Source organism: Pipra filicauda, unplaced genomic scaffold (genome assembly GCF_003945595.2).
Source record: "Pipra filicauda isolate LSUMZ 115617 unplaced genomic scaffold, ASM394559v2 scaffold538_size336133_pilon, whole genome shotgun sequence".
Taxonomy (NCBI): Eukaryota; Metazoa; Chordata; class Aves; order Passeriformes; family Pipridae; genus Pipra; species Pipra filicauda.
Genome location: NW_024104685.1, coordinates 304715 through 329991, shown reverse-complemented (window position 1 = coordinate 329991; position 25277 = coordinate 304715). Strand labels below are relative to the sequence as shown.

At 38.9% G+C, this 25277-nt stretch overlaps 1 long non-coding RNA gene across 3 annotated transcripts in view; it reads left to right on the top strand.

Annotated features, from left to right (window-relative positions):
* LOC120324447 overlaps positions 1 to 22986 on the top strand; it is a 28618-nt gene extending 5632 nt beyond the window's left edge. Inside the window, exons 1-4 of one of the 3 annotated variants that reach the window (XR_005565768.1) lie at positions 969 to 1036; positions 12993 to 13164; positions 18601 to 18716; positions 22349 to 22986. This is a non-coding gene — a long non-coding RNA (uncharacterized LOC120324447). Of the gene's footprint in view, positions 1 to 968; positions 1037 to 4327; positions 4377 to 12992; positions 13165 to 18600; positions 18717 to 22348 lie in introns of those variants that run through there. The other 2 variants (XR_005565767.1, XR_005565769.1) reach the window with 2 other exon arrangements.
* The last annotated feature ends 2291 nt before the right edge of the window (positions 22987 to 25277 follow it).

Genomic DNA, 25277 nt, shown 5'->3' with positions numbered 1-25277 from the left:
ATTTAATCTTTCTGTGTGACCTGTCTTTTTATAGATGTTATATAATGCAAATATAATGCTTTATTATTGAAGGTGGACTGATTTTATTTGCCCAGAACACAAGATTAGTATTTGTCCCTAAACAGTAAACCGAAGTATTAGTAAGACTGATTTGCCTCTAGTCAGGGAGAAAATGGCTGAAGGCATTGCAGGAAATCTGTATCAGATAAACCCCAGTAAACCTATAGGTGTATAAATATTACATATAAATACGTACATGTGTGTTGGTGTGTGGAGGGAAGGGAATAAGGTTGAAGTAATTTTAAAAGGAAGGCTGAAGTGATTTTAAAAGGAGATTCAACATGGTAAGGTATTTGGAGACAAGAGTCATGAAAACACTAATCCTTGGCATAAAGGAAGATTTCCAAAGTTCTGAGCAAATTGTGATACTTTGAGAACCAAGTCAGTGTGGCGGATGAAAAAACAGAATGGGAAAGGTATGTTGCCTGGAGAAGCGTATACGGAAACTAAATGGACTTGCCACCCACTGGATAATTCATCTACCGGACTGACAGTTTTCCCCAGTTTTCCCCAGTTTACTGTTGTGTGTTTATGAAGTTTTATGTACCCCAGTTTATTGCTAAATTTTTATGCAGTTTGTTATACCTCCATATTGTTCCCCTTTCTCCCTCAGATTTTCCCGCCCAAAGTTGTTTGTCTCCCTGTCCTCCCCTGCTTTCCCGCTCCTCTGCCACTGGTTGGCTACAGTTTGCTGCAGTGCAGAGAGAGCTCCCATTGGCCCTTTCCCCTGGAGACTCCAAAGTTCCACCCACCTTTTCCCTGTCTCCCTATCACACTTTTCCCTGGCTTGTCAGTCCCTTGCTCCTCCCTGGTTCTGGATCCTCCCCTCAGACTTACCTTATTTAAACCCGTTCTCCCTGAATAAGGTGGCATTGCTGCACGAATCCTCGACTGTGCCAAGAACCCTTATTGCAGTGCTCGGTCCCATTTCCCTTTTCTCCCGCGGACTGTGGCAAGTCAGTCAGCTTTTTCAAAAGTAAGTGGCTTAGGAACATTTGTAGCTGAATGCTGTCTTTTGATAAGGGCAGAGATGCAGAAATTTGAAAGGAATCTGACAAATGACAAATTGCCTTGCACATAGGAAAGGGAAAATCTTGAAAGCCTGGGAAAAGATAGTCTGCTATCATATTGATGCCCAAAGATTGGCAGCAACTTCATGGATAACCTGCAATACTGACAAATGAAGTTTCACTTTAAGCGTTCTGGTTAGTAATGAACAATTTGTGAACATCTCTGGCTTAGGGTAAATTAACCAAATAGATCTTAGAAACAATATGTGTCTGCATTTTCAAGTGATGACTCTAGAAGAACCTGCATAGAATAGATATAGGAAATTACTAAGTTAGGATTGATAAGATCTGTTAATGTGCAAGTCATATTTTAAGCAGGGAAACTGGATTTTAATTCATGTACTAGGCCAAGTTTTGTCACTTCTACAAATTTATATTGCTATCAAAGAAGGTGTAGCAATTGACCTCAACAAACATAGCATCTTTATTTGCATATGCTTTAACATACTATTCCTGAGAAGTGTCAAAGCTCTCAAAATAGTGGTTTTCCTTTTTTATACACTTGAAAAGTGCAGCAATAGAGTCTATTTACATTGCTGGGTTAGAATCTTGTAGTGGGATGAACAGTTACAGAAGTTACAGTGTAGATCAGTCCCCAAATTACTTGATATAAAAACTCCTGAACTGTTAGTGGATATATCCACACTGTATATTGCCGTTGCCCGAACTATAGGCCTATGGAATACGACACAGATTCAATTCAAAAGCCATGGGAACACATTTTCATGCTCACTAGCTCCAGCTAGTATTTGTGGCCTTGTCTCTAAGATGTGTTTGCTCTGATTTAACACTGTACCAAGACACCATGTGCCTTTCAGTTGGTTCCAAAGCTGGGCAGTTTGCTCGCCTCTCTTCAGGACATGAGATGTCTTTAAGCACTACATTGTTATCAGTAATCTCATTTTACATAACACATACAACATGAGTAAATCAGGGTCCTTAGTAAGATTACAGTCATTTTAGCTACTGGTAATCTGTGCTGAGCAGCTAATCTAAAAATTAAAGGCACTGTATTTTATCGTTATTACTAATTCCCTGACCCATGCAGTCCCCTTGCTTGTTTCATTGACAGAACATTAATAACTAGTCACAGTTAAGCATTATTTAGCTTCATTTGTGAGTCAGTTGAACAGCCACAGTGTATTGACACTTTTAGTCCAATTAATTAAGCCCCAAGGTACAAACCAAAAGCAATTAGTTGCAGCAATCAATAAATATTAAGTATTGAACACAAACTCATGATTCCATGGTACATTGTAATAAAAGATTTTTGAAAAATTATTAGAGCTTGGCTATACACTGTTCCTTGAATGCTATAATTTGCTGGGAATTTAATAGCACAAATAGGACAGTATTTCCTCTTTGGATCTGCTGCTGGAACTTCTTCATCTGAAATGGTTCATAAAACATACATGAGGTTTACAGAAATAAGTAGTCATGTAAATAAATACATTATCTGTAAAACAGTTTAGCTTTTCAGGTTAATATACTACCCCATTTATGAATCCCACTCTTCTAACTCTTACATTCCTAGACATCAAGTTGGATTTTCAGTTGTCTCTATAACCATTGTTTAACCTTAAGTAGTTATTTTAATAATTCATCCTACTGAATATAAAATAAGGCAGACCTGTTTCATTACTGGTTTGTCATGACTTGAATTAACCACAGTTGAACAACTTTTTAAAACTATGCCTCAAGAGTTTTCAAGCTATTAAATATTTTCTATTATAAGGACTCAGAATTGTTCACTGTGGAGAATAAAATACCACTTTTGCATACATTACATAAACACTTTTTGCTTAGTGAATCCACAATAAATTTTCTTGCTGATTACTCATGTAATCTAAGGATCTCCTGCTGTTTCATGGAGAGTCTTATTAATTTCATTCAAGTAGTAAAATTAGCACCTGTAGAGAACCCTTTATGATTTTTAAACTTTTATCATGTTTATAAGAACCTGCTTCATTTATCATGTAACTGTTTATTCTCTCAAAGTATTTATTGATTCTCAAGGATGTTTAATGAGGAAAAAAAATTAAATAAAAGAAATTATCATATCAGCAATGCTGCTTATCAGTGATAGATTCGGGTAGGATCACCAGATCTGGAAGGTAGATTTTTGAACACTGAGAATTTCACTGTTCCTTTTGAAGCCAGGAGTGCTGAGACATTAGCATGGAACCTCTTTGTCAATAGGAACTGAATGAAGTACTCGTTTTCTAGTATATATGTAGAGGTTCTGTTCTTGGAGATTCAGAGTTTTGACTGGGGAATTCAGTTATAGAAATAACATAAATGGATTGTAGAATAACAAAGATTGGAAGAGGAACATCAGGCCATTGCAGAAATTGGCCTTGCAGCTGAGGCAGAGAGAGCAGAAGACACAACTTGAACCCTTCTTTGACAGTCAAATATCTGCACTATATTATCTTTTTCCTCTCTGTATGGCTGATCCCCAGTTATGCAAGATTTTAGCAAACCTGTACATGTGTAGTCTGAGATGAAACATGTTAAAATAATTTCTAATATTATAATGAGGACAATAAGCTTAGAATACCTGAATGAATACAGCTGAATATTGTGTTACAGTTTGCACACACAAAAAGTATTTCAGGAAACTAATGCAGTGCCTTTTTTTCCATGAATTAAAGTCTGTACCTGTGGCTCGGAGATATTTTTATATTTTTATATTTCTTCTGAAAACTACCAGCTGTAGAGGTGACGACAACAAAACCAGAGTATACCTAGAGGTGTATAAAGCCAGGCTGGATGGGGCTCTGAGCAACCTGGTGTAGAGGAAGTTGTCTCTGCCTGTGGCAGGGCAGTTGGAATTGGGTGATTCTTGAGATCCCTTCCAATGCAAACCATTCTATGATTCTGTGTTAGGTCCCGGAACACGGTCTCCTGTATGATGGACAGAAGTCCTTCATCAAAACCCTATGCTCATTAGTCATTCATCTTTTCATTAAGTGAATGTTCAAATAGGCTTGGAATGGTGCAAGAATAACTGCTTGTGGCTCCTTTTCATGAACAAAGCATAAATGAATGAACTGATTTTCTAATGCACATATGCATTATTTTTTTTGTTTTTTTTAAGGCAGTCTTGTCGTATTTTGAGACACATGTTTCTTAAAAACAGTATTCTGTGCTGTTTCACTTGGTGCCCTTGAAGAGGAAAAGCTGTGTTTGATTATCCCGAATGGGAGGTTAACCAGTGATGTCTGCAGCAGGGTCAGCGTTCAGGTAACTGAACTGAACTGGGGGAAAACAAAGATGGGATCCATATGTTAGCTGCGGGGATATGTGGTCAAGTAGACTGGAGTGAAAATTCAGTACTATGAAACTAACAAGGAATTTGAGAGTAAGCATAACAGTGACTGATATAATTTCGAATTTTATGTGGATTTCATCCATTTTCTTTCAGGGCACGTTTCTCCATGATACCACAGTGAGAAATATTTTTTGAATTTCATTTTTTTTATTTTTTCTGTTTGTTTACATATGTTTATGTGATAAAATTGTTTGATATGATCTTTACCCAGCTGAATGGTGTGCTCATTCTAAAAGCAGATTTCAAAATCCTTTGATTATGTAAGATCTAAATAAGCTGCATGTGTTAAATTCTGTGGTAAGTACTGAAAACTGTTCAAACATCTGTTTCTCTCAAATGAGGGAACAATAATTGTATTATTTTTTTTTTATGAAATAAGTTTTTGAAAGATGAAAACTGCTTTCATTTTTCCATGTCTTCTTGAATACTCAAATGAAATTTATAGGCTAAACTCAGAGTGTTCTCAGGAATGAAACCCTCGTTGTATTCACTGTAGCTCTAGAAGGCCTTTGGGTAAGTCAGAGCCTTGTAGAAATTATCTGAAAGGGTCATTGTAAAGCCTTGATTCTGTTGTGTCTTGGGATGTTCTTAAAAGATTTTGATAGCCTGTACCCTGATAATTAAGGTGGAAATCCTAAAATGACACAATTGTTTGGGTTGGAAGGGACCTTAAAGATCATCTAATTTCAACCCCTCTGCCTTGGGCAGAAACACCTTTTACTAGATAGAGTTGCTCAAAGCCCCATCCAACCTGGCCTTGAACACTTCCAGGGATGGGGTATCCACAGACTCCCTAGGCAACCTGTCCTGTTGCCTCATAACACTCACAGTGCAGAATTTCTTTTTATTGTCTTAAAGCTATTAAACCTGCGCTCTTTCAGTGTAAAGCCATTACCCCTTGTCCTGTCTCTATATGCCTTTGTAAAAAGTCCCTCTCTGGCTTTCTTGTAAGTCCCTTTTAGGTACTGGAATGTGCTCCTCTGAGCCTTCTCTTTTCCAGGCTGAGCAACCCCAAGTCTCTCAGCCTGTCTTCACAGGAGAGAAGCCCTCTGATCATGTTGCCATTCATTTCTGCATTATTGCCTCCCCCTCTCCTCTGTGTGTATTGGTAGGGGAGTTTTGTATAGAATAAGTGTTCTGCTTTTTTAGAGGTGTATCAAAGAAACTCAGTAGAATATTTGAAAAAATTACCCCATTTTGGTCACTGTCATTCTATCGTATTTAAAATCAATTGTTCTCCTATTTGAGCAAATATTAAAAATGGAACAAACAAATAAAAAAGACACTACACAATAGAATTTCAAAATATATCAGAAATTCTAAGCTGTCTTATTTTTCCACAAAGAATCAGAGGTTTCTCCATCGCATAGAGGACATTATTTTTTTCCTCTGATTTAATACCTGACATCATAAATGCGTAAATTTGACTCTATCAGCTGGGTGCTAAAACATTATGCCCGCCCCTGAGAATCTGAAACATCTCTAGGATGTGTAACTCAAGGTAAGTATGTATGTCCTGGAAATAGATCTACTGCTCTCAAGCTGACATCCCTTCAAATCTAATTAAGGAAAATATTGCTGACTAGGCAAATTTCTGTGGTAAAAAAATCATTCTAGTTCACTTTATGGAAGTATAATATCAGTCAGGTTATTACAAACTTGGAAACAGTGTTGCAAAAAGGAAAAAGAGCATATTATCAACACATATCCAAAGCCCAGGTATCTTAGTCTGTATTTCTCCTAGGGCCTTTGCCAGCATTTGGAAATCCATCACTGTCCTGCTGGTTGAGGGTTATTTGTCACAACTCTAATGTTTCTTTGGTTGTTGTTGACTAGTTATACCTCTGCCTCATTTGCTATTGGCTCTGTTCATGTGAATCTTAAGGGCGCATTCTCTTTTCCTGCTTTTCAGTAGCGGTTTGGCTCAGAAGGGACATTAAATATCATCTAGTACAGTGCTGCTCATGTTTGTCAAAGTTACATGGGCAGCCCTTATAAGGAGATGATGCTTTGTAAAGTACCTCTTAAGGTACCTTACTATTGCTTTTCAACAATAAGACAAAACCTGCCAAAGATAATTATCATAACAGTAATTTAGTGCACAGTTTTGGTCTTGTTAGGAATACAATATAATCTTCGTGAAATGGTCTTTTCCATGTCAATCAGTCATTCACAGAGCTATCTTTCATGCTGCTTACTCCTCTGAGAAGTAGATTGATGTGGCAGGTAGGTCACAGGAAGCGTGCCAAAAGGCATCCTAGGAAATGTAGTTCCTGGTACTCTGTTGCACGTGCTCCATGGAATTGTACGTGATTGGTTAAACATCATTTGTTACTTTTTGCACCTCATATATAAGGTGTTGTTGTTCTCAATAAAGTTGATTCAGGCGCTTGCTACTCCAGGCATGTCGGTCTGTGCAAACAGTGCCGTCAAATGACACCCAAACAGGGACATTAAGTAAGAGACATCAGGCATAGATGTCTTTCGGCAACACCCCCTAGTTAGACCACATAAAGAAAGGAGCTCCTAAAAAGAATTGCAAGCCTAGTACCTGGAATCGGTCGGAAGGAATCCTGTGGTAGGAAGGAACCCTACATTAAAAGAATCAAGTTACAAAGGAAAAAAGAAGATAATACAGCTTCAGAGATTGGATTCCAGTTAAGCAGAGAGGATGGGGAAGCGTACTTCCCGAGACCTAGAGAAAAATGCTGAAGCCTTAAGCCAAATACTTAAAAAGTACTCGCAAGAAATTAAAGAAACCAAATTAGTCGAGCTATTAAAATTGATCAGCAAAGCTGTATCGGGGTTCCCCCTGGCCAGGGACTCTAAGTGTGACTACTTGGCAAAAAATGAGGAAGACTTTAAGAGACAGAGCAATGCTAGGAGATGTGGAGGCATTTAGAAACCTTACCACCTGGATGGAGGTCATGGAAGCCTTAAAGGGCACACAGAGGAGAGCCAATCCCTCCGTGGAAATAGACGCTAACCCTCCTGTTCCCCTCACAAACCCCGACAGACGTAGAATTCCCCTAGAGACAGGGCACAGAGATGGGGGTGGAGAGGAACTACCGGGAACACGGGAGGAGAGAATTTGGGAAGGAGAAAGTATGTTCTCGGAGTCAGTCTTGTATTCCCACGGCCAAGGATGGGAGGGGGATGTTGTGGGTGGTAGCTATGTGCCAAGGTTTTGCGGGCACGAATGTATAATTCAAACCACAGGACTGTTACCAGAGGGCGGTTCCCAGATTCCTGCCGCGAAATAGAGGGATGCATGCAGGGTGAACCTGGCCACAGGGTGGCTGCAGAGCTGCGGCCATGTGGCATCTGCGTGGCTGACTGGGGACTGCCATTTTCCCCTAGCCATGTGGTGGAAGAGGGTCCATCTCTCCTGGCCTCACAGCCATTTTGTCCAAGCCGTGCGGCAGAAGAGGGTCCTTCTTTTCTGGTCCAGCGGCCACTTTCTCACATGCCCTTGTTGGAGACTGGGTGCCTTGGTCCGGTAAGGGGTGAGATAATGGAGGATGCTGGAGAGGGGTCAGCCATCGTCCCTCAGACTGAGAATGGAGGTGCAGGCACAAGTGTTTCCATAAGCAGATGGGAAAGGTGTCGGGAGGAGGCATTACGAGCAGAGGACTGGGAAGTGATTAAATGCATGTCTCATAATATACAGACCGTGACAAAACCCTCAGTTCCAAAGGCTGCTGTATGAGGCAATGAAGGAACTGAGGCAGATTGTTAAAGAAAGTGGTGTCTCCTTGCCCCATATGTTTTCCTATTTGGAAACCTTATGTAACACATGTTGTTCATGCCCCACGATTGGAAGACGCTGTTAAAGATGGTTCTAACAATGACTCAATACAGCATTTGGCTCACAGATTTTAAGGAGAGTTGTGCGGCTCATGTTAATAATCAGAGCGGTTTACAGGCTGACATGACTTGTGCTCACTCAGTGGGAGAAGGAGCTTTCACAGCACCTGGCTCCCAGGTTGATTACCCATGAGAAATTTATGAGGTTATCATGAAACTAGTATTAAGAGCAGTAAGAAAGCTGCCCAGCACGACTAAAGACAGCAACCTGTCCTTTGCTAAGGTCCTTACTGAAACAAATAAACTTTATTTATAGCTTCTTTAAGTAAGCCTGGTATTTCATCCCCTTAACTGAATGGTATTTGATTAGCACATAGCGTAGACACTACTGCTTGAGTAGGAAGGAAAATCAGAACTTTTAAAGGCGGTGTTAAACTTCTGCATTCTTTCTTGCATTTTTAAGAGATGTTAAAATACTAAATAGCTGTCTTGACTGAGGAAACGGTGACTGGTTGCCAATCAGTTTAAGATATTCCATGTACATATTCGTATCATCAGAAGGACTCCATGAGCAAGATAAAATATATCCTGAACAGTTCTAGGAACTGTAATAATATTCAGTGGCATGGGATTGTCAGCAGATTTAGGGAATGGAGGAAAGTTCATAAGAGATGGGTGAAGAATTAGAACAAGATTAGCATACCACACTTGAAGAGTTTAATGTCTCCTAATAGTAAAATCTGAGCAAATTCTGCATTGTTACCACATCAAGTATTAGTATAGCTCTGTTGCTCTACATGAAGAGTAATCTGGCAGGAATTTACTTGAAACACTATTACATTTTTAAATTAAAAAAGGATCAATATTATTCAGCACAGATATAACGAAAATGACAGAGCTCTGTGGAAGAAGTAAAAGAAGAAGCCTTGTTCTAACTTAAGATAGGCAGCCACTTCTAGAAATAATGGGATGTGATAAAGCCACACTGATTACCTTTTATTTCTGAGAATTGATTCTCAAATGAGGAAGTCATTGCAGCACTAAGAAAAAATTATGAAGAATGTCGGTGTATATGTGCAGGATGACAAACAATAGAAAATGTGTTTGTGTCATCTTTACATCTTTTATTCTTAAGAATCAGACATTTGTTGTAATACTTGGTGATATATGAAGGTCTGACATCTTCTCTGAGATAGGTACAGTCTCTTTACATAGTACACACTAAGGCTAGATAAAAATATGGACTTATTACTCTGTCAAGACTTTTATGAGAAGTTGAAAGCTCTGTCTGAGTGCAATGTGGAATGAGGAAAGCTGTTTGAAAACTGGAAGGTTGATGGGCCAATAATATTTCCTTCCCATCTTTATTTCTGAATATCTAACACAGTACTCTCATTCATAGACGTCTATAGTTTGTACGTGCTGATAAAAAGAATACAGAACATTCATATTTTAGTGATCAATTTAGTAATAATTAAGATAATCATTAATAGGATATACTAGTAATTAGAAATGTAAATAATAACAAATGGAAAGAGGTAAGGCTTATGAGAGCTTCCTGTTTGATTTGAAGGGAAGAACAATTTAAACAGATTTAGGGATGTGTTAATGAAGGTGGGAATATTACAACAAGTTTTCTTTCTTGACTACAGGTTGAATGTTTCAATTGTGTTTTAATTTCAATAATAGATTTTGAATAGTGTGGGAGAACAGGGTCTTTCCATAACATTACTCACAAAGCTATATAAAAGTCTTGTTCTTCTTGCTCCTGGAGGTAGTTTTATTGTCTATGTGTCACCATAGCTGAGTCATCATTTTTGAGGGGAAGTTTCATAAACCTTTTGTAACTCTAGCTTGGCACTTAATTAGACTTGGCTGCTCGGATGAGGTTGCAGCAGTAATTGCATCTGCATATCCTTTTACACATGAAATATTTAGTTATTAGCCATTGTGAGCTACTTTGGCCTTTCGAGAAGAGAGAGCCAGCTAACAATTCTAACAGTTATTTCAAATGTCTAATTACTTAATGCATATCTTATTCAAATATAAATGGAGACATTGATAAACATTCTTAGACATTTTGAGAAAAGTCATCTAAAATAATTGAGAAATCTGGTCACTTTATAGATACCTACCATTGAGCAAGTGTAAATTTGACTCGTCATTCTAATTACAATTTGATTTTGTCTGTAACTGGATCTTTCCCAGTGCTAAATGATAGAGATGACACAGATGACTTCACCATAAATACTGAATAGTACATCAAGTACTGTGCTTCATACATTAATTCCATAATTATGGACAATGAAATTATGAAATTATTTCCATAGATAACAATATAGAATTATTGACCACAATGAGTGTCATTAAACTGTACAATCAATATTGATTAAATACATCAAAAGTGATACTAGTCAATCAGCTTTTCTTTTTTTTTTTTTTTTAACATCACTGTCTATGTATTTCTCACTTGTTACCTCTACTTGTTTTTAATGACTTTTAATGTCTTCATAATTCTAGAAATGCTTTTACTAGATCAGTGAACCTTTGGCCACATTACTGCAGCCATTAAATCTATGAGATGGTGCTCCAAATTTGTTACGACCAAAAGATGGAAGCTGTACATTTAAAAATGTTTTATATACTTTGTCCATGTTAAACAGGATAATTTATCATGGTATTATCAAGGAGACAATTGAATTCTTAACACATAAGTTACTGTGTACTGAAGTTTATTTTCTGCATTCCTAGCACACTGTCTCCCCCTGCATGTCTGGAACTCATATGCGAACTATTTAGAACTACCTATTTGTATGATTACACTCTTCCTGGTTGGCATTGCCAAATACTTGGAAGTCAGTTTATTGCTTTATTAAAAGGAAGCTGCTGTGGAGCTCATCACAGCATTAGCCATTCCTTGCCTGAGTATAGAGACAGGTGCAGCAGGCAGATGGAGCTCCTTGTCAGCCCTGTAAGGCCATCCATCTAAGAGAAGGTCACTCTAAACAAACCTACATCCAGAGGACCTCACTGCCACTGTCCAAGCTTGCTCGGCCCCAGCAGATGAACCTCAGGATTAAAGGGTGGGCTCAGTTCAGCGCACACTGTGTCTCACCTAAAAAATCCACTGTGCAGGCTCGAAGGGTTAATGACCTTTCCCAAATCTTCGCTTGCGAAGACTGGCCATACACATAAGAGACAGATGGCTTGATTGCTTGTAAAGATGACTTAAATCAGACAATAGATTTGAATGAGTCAAGGAAATTTTGATCAAAGTATTTGAGATGTATCTAGAATTCTTATTTTGAAAGAATGAGACAGCTTTGTAAATCTTCCAGTTTGTCAGTTTTCTTTATTTTATCATGCAAATAAAAGGAGTAGCAAATAGAGTGTAAACACTAGAGTAGATTATTGAAACTTGTAATTTGCACTGTAAGAATATTTCTGATTGCCATGTTTGATTGCAAACAAAAGACACAGGATGGGTGTTTCTAGGTCTTCATTCTACGTGTCAGAAATTTTCTGCAGTGAGAGGAAGCAAACCTGTGCTTGAAAAGGAATACACGGGATGCACTAATGCAGTGTTTTAAGAGAGCTCGCATCCAGCCATCTTGGTTTATGTGGTATCAGCCCTTAGGCAAATTTATGTGACACTGAGCCAAACATTAATCAAAGTTTAATTGATTTATCAATATGAGGCAAAAAAAGCACATGTTCTTCCATGCAGTACAGATATCTTACTATTCCACATGTGCTGTAAAGAATGGACTTTCTTTTTAGGAAAATAACAAAAGATACCTTAGAAGAAAAATGTATAATCTATAGTACAGATTGAAATCTTAAACTCAAATAACTCAATAGATAAAGGCTTAATATAACCACTGTTTGCTGGCAATTCCTGAGCAGCAGGGCTCTGCAAAGGGGAGATTCAGAAAATAATTTGTCATTAATTTCTTCGTATTAGGAAGTTTATTTATTGAACATGTCTGGTTTACAAGACATAGAATCACTTGAGATCTTTTTGAAATCCAATGGTTTGAGTAGCTCTCCAGCCAAAATGATGAAATAACAAAATGATATTGCAGAATAGAAGCTTAGATGATGTTTTAGAGGATGATAAATATTATTAAAGTTGTCAAAAGTACTATACTTTAACTTTCATTTGTTTATATCTTCTTACACTATTTTTATGAATAAATTCTGACTTAGTTTTTACATAGTTCAAATAAATAATTTTTTTAAAGTTGACATTTGAATTATGGGTCTTGTTTCCCTTATAAATAAATTTCCTTGAATAAAAATGCTAATATAAATATTTATGTTTCTTAACAACAACCACAAAGTTGAGCAGACTTAACTGAACTGGATTCAGAATTCTGTTAATAGGCACAGAAACAGAATATATATTTTTCCAACTAGGAATCAAACAGGACTGCAGGTTAATAATTTCAACAAACAAAACTAATGGTTGATTTACAAATATGAAACAATATATATTACTTCTCTGCTGCATAGAATGCCTTCAAAAAAGAGAAACAAAAACTTGTTTGGGTTGGTCTTTCTTTATTCATCATATGATGTCTTGAAGTCCTCTTCATTCTTAAACCCTTAATTTTCCAGTAAATGTTTTTCTGAAAAGCAAATGGAAACTTATGTTAATAAAAGCATTTTTTTTTACTAAAAAATAAAGAGATGATTTTTTTTCTCATAATATTTTGCAGATATTTGTAAAAGTGGAAAGAAGAATTTTGTGTGGCTTAACATTGAAGACTACATTCAACAGGGAGGATGCACATTCTCATGCCTTTGAAACACTTGGTATCCCAGAGTGATTCCTAAACACTTCAGAAAATACACAGTATAAATCGAGCAAAAGAGCCACTGTGGAACAAGGTATCATCCAAAAACTAAGTTTATAATCTGGAAATTTGAATGGCACTTATAACACCCCAGTCCAGAAGCCTCAAGCTTTACCGGGAGTATTATTTTTATTTAACACTTCAAGAGTTCCCACCAAAATCTTGCAGAGCCTTTGGTTCTTTAATACCTTGAGATCACACAGAGAGAAAACGGTACACACTTTTTCTCAAGAGATTTCTTTTAATTTAGTGAGAAAATATGCATTTTGGCAAAAGGTTCACAGGGGTAACACACAATCAAGAAGATTCCACAAAGCACTCAGCAAGCAGCAACCCACAACTCAGTAAAATACAACCCACTGGTTTAAATTAACCACAAGAGACTAAGGAAACAGAGAGATTAAGAGAAGAAACAGGAGTAAAGAGAGAGAGAATAGAGAAGGAGTAAAGCAAGAGATTAGAATAAGAGAACAATAGTTACCACTGAGAATCTTCCATGTGGTGATTGCTGGAGAGGAGAAAGAGGAGACACTGTGCCCCTCTATTTATATGGTCTGGCCAGCGTGGCCACCCCTCCCAAGCGGGACACCTGGCTCAGTGACCACTCAGTGCTCTCCAGGCCTGAGTGAGGGGTGGTGCAGCCAATCAGAGGCTCCAGGGGGCATGGTGTGGGCAGACTACCAGGTGGGCCCTTTGATTGACTCCTTCCATGAGGCTGTGCCATATGGCTTCCATGTCGTCTGCTGTGGCTGCCATGAGGCTGTAGGGCTGGCCGACCTGGCCCCTCTCCCAGCACACACAAGTTGATTGATTCAACCCAATAATTACATAATCTAGTGAGATAGGAATCCAGTCTCTCTCAGCACCTAAAGTTTTTTAAGACATCATGATTAAGGCTCTACATATAGAGGGCTTGTGGGGTAAAGCAGCTGGATCAAATCAAATTAGCTTACAAGCTTCTTTGATGCAAAAACATTAAGATCCTGTTTTATCTGTACTGCTGTAAGCACATGACAGCTTGATACAAATACAAAAACATAAATCTAAGTAAGGTAGTGTTTAGTTTTTCAGTTTCCAAATCCTCTATTAATATTTGTATTCTGCATCCATGGGACTTCTCTCAATGGTACATATTATGTGAAGATTTGAAAACTGTAAGAAACTGGCAAAACACATTTTACCTTAGAAAAAATGGTTGCTAGCATTAAAGAACGTGTCAAAAATTGTCAGTTAACAAGTCAATAGGAAAAATCAGTTTTCTAGAAGAAAAACTTAGTTTTTTCCCCTCCCCTAGGCTATTAATTTTCTTATACTCAGAAAAGCTGAGTTGACAATAATTTATACCAAATCTTTATACTATTCTTATTGAAATATCTTTTAGTGGGCAAGAATTTAAATGTTTTGAAGCCAATCTTAGATTTAGAGATATGTTTTTGAATGTAGTTAATATTTCCTGACTTTAAACATTGTTTAGGTGTTGATGCAGAAGCCCAAACTAGGACTTCAAACAGCTGGTAATGTATAGAGTCGATGCAGAAAGCTGCTGACAAACAGCTTTGGGGAGCTGGAAGAGAGTAGTCTAGCTGCAGCCAGAGCAGCCTTTGCCTTTATATGATGTGTAAAGAAGTTGTGGGTAGGCAGTGCTGGCTGTTGCATCAGGGTTTGGGAGGGGAAAATTGCAGTGTAGGAGTTAAAGGTAATCTTGGCAGCTGGGACATAATCTAAAATGTTCAGAGTAGATCAGCAGTAGATCAAAGGCTCCTTGTAAAGTTTTGAGTTCTGTAAAATTTCCCTTATTTCCATGTATCACAGACTTAGCTGGCTGATTATCTGCTTTATTTTGTATTTAGGTTTTAGTTGCCTTCCTATGTATAATGTTGAGAGAAAAAAGCATAGGTTAATTGAAGACATTTGGGAAATGGAAGACACAGAGGACTTTTGCGTGTTGTTGCTGGTATGCTCCATCTTCTCTTGTGAAAAGGGGCATCCATTAAAAAGGAGAGAAAGGTGACAGTTATATTTGCCATTACAGATATAGCTAGAGAGATGCTAAGAATAAAGAATAATAAACATATGCAGAATCACGTGAAATTAATTTCTGCTCACCCAGACCAACGGATACTGAAGAGGCACATCCTTTTTAGCTGCAGATGTCAGTCATAAGGTTCTGAGGGATAGAGCTTCAGTAGTTTAAGATAGCTGCTCCCAGTGTGCATTATTTCTAGATTCATTTAATTCCTGGCAAGAATAGCACTGACCCAGATTTCTAAATAATGATGTAAGATAATTGAGTTATACTGTTTGCAATTTTAATTAGGAAACTGTTTTTCTTATTTGGGTCATATGTTCTATTGAAGCAGGAAATGGTCAGTTAATACAAGTGTCTCAAGAAGCTTGAGCCTAGAGCTAGTTCTCAGCAAAGTAATATCTTTAAATTATAACAAGCAAGGGATATGCAGTTTTCGCTAAGATTAAGCATTCAATTTTAGGAAACTTTTAAAATTATTTTTGGCATTTATTTGCACTCACATGAAGATGCAAACACTCACATAAATACATTATCTGGCTCTATGACTATACTGTGGCAGAGGAAGTTCACTGAGTTGGGCAGAATTCCTATTATCGTTTCATAGTAGCTTAACACAGGCTAAAATTTAAATAGATGGATGTGAGCAACCTGGGTAGCCAGGAGTGATATCTACTAAATTGGAATGAAGTTGCTTGATTTGAAGTAAGAGGAGTAAAAGGCAAAATAAAAATAAAAAGCAAAGTTTGAAGGCACAGTAGAACACTTTCTAGTTATTCCTGTGTTTTCTTGACTTTTGTTCCTTTAGGACAGCTGAAGCAATTCAGTTTCATTGTTCCCTGAGTATCTCATGAATATTTCAGTTCCAAATGGTTGAATGTTGTTTTTATTAGACCATTTAGATTGCAGCACAAATATATTTTCCTGCATGTGGCTGAGATTTGGAATTAGGGAATATTTGTGGCATGAGGCAATAAACAAAAAGAAATGCATAGTGTACAGTTCAATACAGTTGTAACAATTGAATGCTTTTTACAGTTCACACTCACGGTGCTTCACAGACTTAGGACTTGACCAAATGTACCTTTTATTTTATATTTTAATATTAATTTCTTACCAATAACAGTCTGTTTCTCTCACCCTGGAAAGTCATCAGACTGTGAGAAACAGACAATCCTTATACTCTGTTTCTTTTTATCTTTCCAGTGTAGTTTTCTTGTTTGTGTTTTCAACTGTCCTCAGTGTTCTGGAGGACATCCTTGAAAAGAGCAGTTATGCTGGGCCATTAGCAAGAAACATTTGTAAAACATATTTGTCACGCACGAGTTTGATTACTTTTCTGTAATTGATAGTGTATTGTGGGCACACAGATCAGACCCCTGTCCCAGTGAGATACTAGGTAAAAGAGAGAAAAGAGGGAGATCTATTATATATCTGATATAGACCGGTCAATTTGTCCATGCATAGTTTTCTTTTTTTCCATTTTTCTTTGATATTTAATTATTATCCTTTCTTATTTGTGAAGTTGGTGAGGTTTGGTTCTTTTATAACTAAGGCAGACAAGAGTCCTCAGACAATCCCTCTGGTCAGGTTTCCTGTGATGCCTTAGGATAAATGCATGGCAAATATCAGAGTTTGATTTCTAAAGAAGCCTATTTTAAAATATTTTTCATTGATAATAAAAGGCAGGATGTTCCAAGGAACAAAATCCCTTTTATGATGCAGACTGCTAGAATTTAGCCTGGAACAGTTTGTTAGGTACTGGCATCCAGTGTAAATAATCAGGTTATAGAAATGAGGAGAAGATTCTGAAGGAAGGGTTTTAGCAGTGAAGATGTCAGGTAATGACAAGACCCAGAGGCCAGAAATTGATAGGTACCATTCCGGCATCCAGCGGTATCTGTGTTTCTTCTAGAATTTCTTCTGGGTCGATAGAATGTAATTATGTTGATATTGGATCACCTAGTTTGTTGTGTTGACCTTGATTCCCTTTGGACTTTGTGTTTGATTCCAAGAAATTAGAACACTTTGGTTTGGGACTAGGATAAGGTATTTCATGTGTCTCCCATGAGATTTATTCCTCTGCAGTAAACAACCTTCACCCACCCTCCTAAGCTTTTCTTTAGCATAATATAGTGGCCCTAGGGATACATCATACTAATCTACCAAGTAACATCTGTTGGAAAATCAGAACTAAAATTCGCAGTATCTCTGTCACCAAGAAAAAAAATTATTCAGGTTATTATGTGCATGCATAACCTAATTCTTTAGGAAAAGGGCCTTAAGCTATAGATATAAAAAAGAACGTCGATGGAATATTGTTACTGGTAATCAAATCAGATGTCTCTGAAGGGTGTCCAGCCATATTCATTGGAAAGAACACAATTCTTTCCCCATTTTCTTTGCTGGCACAAGCAGCAGACTGCTGATTTTCACATAGTTAAGGCATGATGAAGGCAACAGGCATATTATGTGATAGAAAGGCTAAGATGAGGGTGCCAGCTAAGTCTGGAAGATTCTGTAATTTGATGTGACTGCTGTCAGGAGCACAAATTTGCTGAAATTTGGTCTACTGGCTACCACCAGAGTAGCTGATGAAGTGAAAAATGTACAAAATGTAGATGGGTTTCCTGAAGTCTCTGACTGTATATTTGCATACATATTTTCTTAGCTCCAGGGCTAAGAATTAGTGTTAACCTTCTGTGTACCAAAGCTGACAATTTGCATTTGATGAAATTCTAAAGCTCCAATAGCTTTAGCTGTTTTGGATACTGACGCCAAAACCAAAGCACAGACTTACGCCTTTCAAAATGCTTTGCTTTTTGCATCCTTTTTTGATCCATCAGTGCTGTAGGCGGAGCATACTTAACTGAAAGCTAACTAGAGATCAAAAGAATATGATTTTGCAGGATATTTGCAATCACTTAGAGTATTTTATGCATCTAATAATTGTCAGAGGAGATGTAGAGAGAAAATATCTGATGCAGTGGGATATCTAATAATTGCTTTTGAATAAAAAGACCTGTCATATTCTTCTCCCCTTCTCTGGCATACACACACCAGAGCAGAGTCTGGAGGCCTGTAGACCCAGTTGCCTACTCTTCTTGATTGTACAAATCCAACACACAAGCAATGAGGTCACTCTTCTCACCTTGTTCCATGTCCTTTGGTTTCAGGCTAGTTGGATAAACTATAGGACTGAAAAATAATGTAAAGCTTATTTGATGAAGATGTAACTGAAGACAGAAATATGTCTATTCTGTTGGTGCTGAGTTTGTTTTGTAGGTATCCTTGTTCTGTTGACTGAGCAGGATATGTTTGAAGGACTAAGACCACCCTGGAACAGTCATCATGTTCTGGTAGCTGTTGATTGCTTCAGCTCTAGCTCGGTGTTTGAAAGCCTAATGCTTTTAAGAAGTAAAAAGCCTCTGACTCCATCTGCAGCTAGATCCTTGGCTCAAGAGTGCATCGGCATGGTATTTAAGGAGCAGACCCTCTGAGCGACTGGAAGCTCATGCTGAGAAGAACAAATGTTTCATCATTTTAACAGATCACCTGTGGTAAATGACTTCCATGTTACCTATGCACCACATAGTCCACACCTACAAACAACTAATCTGATATATCTAATGGACTTTTTATGGCTCCATACAATGACTATTTCATATCAATTTTTATAGGCTTGCATATAAATTTAACTAGAGCCTTTAAAAACTCCAAACTTTACTTTGCTTTGTGGATTAGTGTACAATACTGTCCTGGTTTGAGACCCCTAAAATCCAATTCCCGAGTCCAAGCCCCCCTCCCACATCTCAACCCAGTGTGAGATGGGTTTTCCAGACACTATACAAGACTCAATATGGGGGAAAAGGGAATTATATTACAATCACTGCACAAATAAGTATTACAATACATCATATACATAGTCTTAACTATCTCTCCTATGATAAATCAGTATTTACAATGGATCAATCTCTTCTCCCTCCAATAAAAGTCCAGAAGGGAGAAGGAAAGATCCTTTCCACTCTCAGAGCAGCAGCCTCTCTTCTTCCATGCTGCAGTTGTAACTGGATTGTTGTAGCTGGATCTCTTTCCAGTACACACAAGGGGGGGTCTCCTCTACCCCTCTCGGCTTTTCGACTCCAATGGAAGGTCTCTCTCTCTTCCGTGGGCTGCGTAGCAGGGACAGAACTCACTTCACCACATCATATCATGGGGTGCAAGACCCCCATGAAGGTCTCTTCCTCAGAGGATTCAAGCTCCCTTGAGTCAGAACGTCTCGGGCAGCTTTCAATTGAAAACCTTTGCCTCAACCGTTCTGTCAGAGCTCCTGTGCTCTGTCTCGACGGGGGAGGGCCAAGGTCACCCCCTCCGCATTCCGTCTGGCCGTCTCGGTCCAGCTCCGGGACGTCTTGAGCTTCTTAGCTCCTCTCTCTCTCCGGTGCATGCTGCACTCCAAGACTCCTCTCAAATAGGAGTCCATCTCCTCCTCCTCTCTAGGAGGTCTCAGAGGGGTTTGGGGAGTTTGTTTCAGTTCTTACCCCAAAGTCTCTCTCTCTATAGAGCTTAGTTCTGCTCTGTCTCCATCAGACGTCTCTCTGTGTCTCTCCTCCTTGGCTGCAATGCCGGCTTTGCTGCTGCTTCTTATCTCTTTTGGCTCTTTGCCACTGTTCTCCGGTCAGTGCTGTTTCTGCCACTGCTTTTCAGTCCTCTGCTCCCACTCACAGTGGAAAAACTTCCCCAGCTCTTAGCTACATACACCTGGCCCACTTTAATACTGTTCCAAGTTCCTGCAGCCCCATCTGGGGCCCTGGGGGGGCCATGGCCCCCCAGGGGGGCTCCTACCCTTTCTCCAACAACAACTACAACATCCTTCTTTTCCAGTTTGGTGTGATATGTTTAATTTTGCAAGAGTGAGGGGGTGGAGAGTTGTGGTGGGGGGAAAAAGTTTTCTCCCTAGAGTTAAAAAAAATGGTAACCATCGAGGGGGTGGTGTCCTTTTGGGTTTGAGCCAATGAGCGCTCCTGCAAAATATAAACATTATCACAACCAGACCAGAAAAGAAGGATTGATCTTGTAGTTACTGCAGAGAGTAGCCATGTTCTAAAGCCACGAGAAGAAGGGGTAGGAGCCCCCAGATGGGGCTGCAGGAACTTGGAACAGTATTAAAGTGGGCCAGGTGTATGTAGCTAAGAGCTGGGGAAGTTTTTCCACTGTGAGTGGGAGCAGAGGACTGAAAAGCAGTGGCAGAAACAGCACTGACCGGAGAACAGTGGCAAAGAGCCAAAAGAGATAAGAAGCAGCAGCAAAGCCGGCATTGCAGCCAAGGAGGAGAGACACAGAGAGACGTCTGATGGAGACAGAGCAGAACTAAGCTCTATAGAGAGAGAGACTTTGGGGTAAGAACTGAAACAAACTCCCCAAACCCCTCTGAGACCTCCTAGAGAGGAGGAGGAGATGGACTCCTATTTGAGAGGAGTCTTGGAGTGCAGCATGCACCGGAGAGAGAGAGGAGCTAAGAAGCTCAAGACGTCCCGGAGCTGGACCGAGACGGCCAGACGGAATGCGGAGGGGGTGACCTTGGCCCTCCCCCGTCGAGACAGAGCACAGGAGCTCTGACAGAACGGTTGAGGCAAAGGTTTTCAATTGAAAGCTGCCCGAGACGTTCTGACTCAAGGGAGCTTGAATCCTCTGAGGAAGAGACCTTCATGGGGGTCTTGCACCCCATGATATGATGTGGTGAAGTGAGTTCTGTCCCTGCTACGCAGCCCACGGAAGAGAGAGAGACCTTCCATTGGAGTCGAAAAGCCGAGAGGGGTAGAGGAGACCCCCCCTTGTGTGTATTGGAAAGAGATCCAGCTACAACAATCCAGTTACAACTGCAGCATGGAAGAAGAGAGGCTGCTGCTCTGAGAGTGGAAAGGATCTTTCCTTCTCCCTTCTGGACTTTTATTGGAGGGAGAAGAGATTGATCCATTGTAAATACTGATTTATCATAGGAGAGATAGTTAAGACTATGTATATGATGTATTGTAATACTTATTTGTGCAGTGATTGTAATATAATTCCCTTTTCCCCCATATTGAGTCTTGTATAGTGTCTGGAAAACCCATCTCACACTGGGTTGAGATGTGGGAGGGGGGCTTGGACTCGGGAATTGGATTTTAGGGGTCTCAAACCAGGACAAATACGCAGACTATTTTTACTCCATTCTGATAAGTTTGGGTTGGTTTTTTTTTAGTTTTATCCTGACATACTTCTTTCTGTTCATTTGTTGGGCCAGAGAACATATTGCAGGTGCTGGATGCATAGGTAGATTTCCCGTAACCACTATTTTTCTTATGTCTTTCTATGCTTTGGAAAGATTTTTATTTAGTTGTCTTCAAAAGAAGCCTTGAACTGAGGAGGGGAAATCTTGATTTGGTTATCAGTCTGTGAAGTAGAACTCTGCCATCTCTCTGAATCTTATTATGTCATATGGTCTAGTGGAGTAATATGCAATTTTAGTGTTTTCCTTGCTAAAATTCTTGAATGGTACATAGGCAATTTGAAACAGGGTTGAATTATAATTTTTGGAGCTGCATTACAAAGAAAAGAAAAGCAAGTCTTTCCTGGTTAGGATAGTAAAGGTATACAATATCACTTTTTATGAGCTCTGTAGGGGATGCTGCAGACCACAGCAAGAGGTATGGTGCTGTTTAATAACAACAAAAAGCCTCTGTGGAGCTGCTGTCACTTCCAAGGCAACAGAAGCAGGGATGCCGCTGCCATATCTGCAGCATTGGATGCCCAGCATAACTAGCACATGCGGCGCTGAGCAATGCAAAGCAAAAGCTCAGGCAGGTTTTGGCTCCCTGGGTTACTGGAAGAGCACAAGCAGAATTTGCAATTTGCTGTTTTGCCTATTTCTGGTTTCCTAAATTTCATTACATTCCTTTCTCAAAACTACTGGCAAATTTAAGAGCTTGTGGGCTATCTGCTGGGAATCTAGACTGTTAATATTGTAGGGAATAAAAGAGTTCTTGTCCTTAATTAATTGTCAATAACCATATTATGATTTGCAGGATCACAGTTTTCATTACTACATGCAGCAACATTTAGTTAGAAAGAAAGGTTTTCAATGAAGTAAACTAATTTCTGTGTAATTCTGTGCTGATTTATATGACTGTTTGTTTTCTGAAACTCCATGTAGGTGATTTCTTCAGCCAGGGAAGAAGAGATATGTCAGCATGAAAAGGCTACAACTGCTTCCAGAAACTATGAGCGGATGGCAAAAAAAAAAATTGGAAGGCAGACTGGAAAAGTAGAGTAAACTGTCCATTAATCACCTAATTACTAATCCTCTGAGCCACATATGACTACAGGCTTAATGAAGGCAATAAAATGTGTGCAATTTGTATCTAAAGTAATTACAGGGACACTGCAATTTTCAAAAAATATTAATTTTATTAATCTTAGGAATGTGAGTGCAGAGAGAAAATTTGTAGAACCAAAGCAATGGCAAATGGGATCGATAAAAATACATTAATGTCATTTAAATTAGTGCAAATGTTTGTTTTATGAAGCTCCATTAAAATTCATTTCCAAAGTATCTACTGAAGCTAAAACTGCTATGTGGGTATGTACATGTGTAAAACAGAAACATGAGACAAATATTTCTAAGATATCTGATTTACTGGTAGCTGGATCCTGGAATGTGATTCACTATTGCAGTCTCATTCACAGTTGCATGAATCAACTACCTACCATTGAGGTATAGATATTTTAAAACAATTATTTTTCAGTTATCACTTCACTTGCAAATTATGAAAGTAGGTCATTACAGCTGTCTTTTACTCTTTTTTTTTTCCTTTTCTTGTTCTTTTTCTGTTTTTTTTTTCTTTCTTTCTTTTTTGTCTGATTTTTGTCCTCTAAATCAATGTTTATTTAGGCTAGACTTTTCTGTGTTCTCTTAATCTATGAATTTCTCTAAATTATTAGGCATGCACATGTATGAAATATGCATAAATTACTAGACTTTACAGGGATAACACAGCTTTAGGACAACAAGCACCAAACTTCCTGTTTGGGGTGCCAAAAAATTTTTAATCACAAATGTCCCTCCCCTCAGTCTTCTAAACCTAGAAAAAAACCTTAAAACCAGATGGATATGTCTATATTCTGTTATATTTTTGACAAAGTTTTGAGGGATGATGCAGTTTCCCAAAAGGGAAGGCAGTACCACTGAGCTTCACTGAGCTGTACCTTTGCTGTAACTCTACATGAGAGATCTCTATCCCAGAGTTAGGTCCTTCTATAAGTTTTGAGAGGATGATAGTTAGGTCCACACCTTAATTTACTCCCTTCACTATTGTAAAACAAAAATCATTCTTGATGATGGAAAAATAACTAATGGAGGGCAAAAAAGGGGAAACCAAACCAAAACAAAAAGCTAATAGCCATAGAAAGCCTGAAAAATGTTTTCTAAGCATTTTAATTAGGTAAATAGCTATTAACCCTGAAGACCAAGTCTGATGGTTCATTCAACTATGTTTTTTTTTAAAAATTGCTCTTGTTAAGTATTCCACTTGGGCGGATGAATTCGAGCATGACCATGGGCGTAAGAAGACCTGGAATGCATGTCCATTAAGATGACAAGCAGCTGGCCAGATGGAACCAATGGAAGCAATCCTTTTCCTGACAACTGTAAATGCTGCAGAGTGATTAAAATAATGTGACTGAACTGCTGCAGTGGCTATAGTAGAGTTCTGTGTTTCCATTTGTCTCAGTTTAAGGAGACTGAAGTGTTTTGCTAAGGAGGATGAGTTATGAGGTAGACCAAACTCCTCTGTCTCAGCAATTGTAAATCTGAAATTAAGAGGCTCCAATCGAGGAAGTATGGAAAAAAGAAAGAAATAACAACCCTTTATTAGAGGATGTATGTATATTGGCAAAAAACAGCAAAAGAACGCAAAAACAACTAAACAATAATCCTGTACCCAAAAGTCGCCTTCAAAAAAAAAAAAAAAGAAACATTTTGATACTTCTCTTCTCTGTCCTCTTGCACGATTCTAATCACGGTTGGAAGGGGGTAGTGTTGGATCACTGGAGGAGCAGAGCCTGCAGTGCTCTGTGTTGGTCAGCAGGGAGCGCTGTTGGGCTTTGGCGGTCGCCGCGTGGGAGCCCCAGTGCACAGGAGAAACCGAAATGGAGATCTCCCCCTCACCGAGGAGGGGAAGGGGAGAAGGGAAGAGAAGGGCGGTTTCTTTCCTGCAAAACTCACATTGTCTGCGACTGGCTGCGGTCAGTACTCCCCCAGATTTGGGCTGGAGACAGGGCAGTGCGCAGACAAGCCGAGGCCGAAGAGCAGCTAGATGACCAGATCGAGAGCAAAAATGGCCTCAAAGTTTTTCCAATACCCCCCCCCCCCCCGCCTCCGTTATGGCAGAAAATGAAGTGTCCCCCATTTGCAAGGAGAAGAGGAGAAAAACTCCTTCCCCCTCTCTGCAGTTTTTCTGGAAGGGCTATTAGCTGGGAATGCAGGTCTGCCAGCTAGTTCTTTTGTATAGTTAATTACCCCTTCCCCCTCCTCGTTCAACCTCCTTCTCTTACAGTGGGACAGGGGAAAGGAAAATTTCTGCTTGGATTTTTAGAACAAGTAAACCTATGACACCGTTTGAAAGAGGTTCCAGTGTTTGTTGCACCACATGCCTCTCTGTCTGAAGATTTTCACATTGGAAAAACAAACCAACTGGATAACCTGGAGTATGGGCTTAAAATAGCCAGATCAGCAGTAAATGTCACAAATGAAGATATTTTAGTTAATATCCATATATTTGCTTTTGCAATCATAGAGTTTTATTACATGAAAAATTTGTGACAATTAAAAGTGGATCTTGGTGCAGTATTATTATAGGAAGTACCCAGGCAGGACTGATGAAATCACAAACCTAAAATTTAGTTTGAAATTTTTCATTGATTCTTTAGAAGAGGGCTATGCTTTTCCATAGGGGCTGTTTTAAGCTTTTCTTTTTCATTATTAGTAGTGACCTCAGAGTAGAGGTAGCTCAAAATTTATACAGGGAAGTTTTCTTGTTGGAAATCAAACTGCATTGTACTTAGCAAAGAAATACTAATTGTCT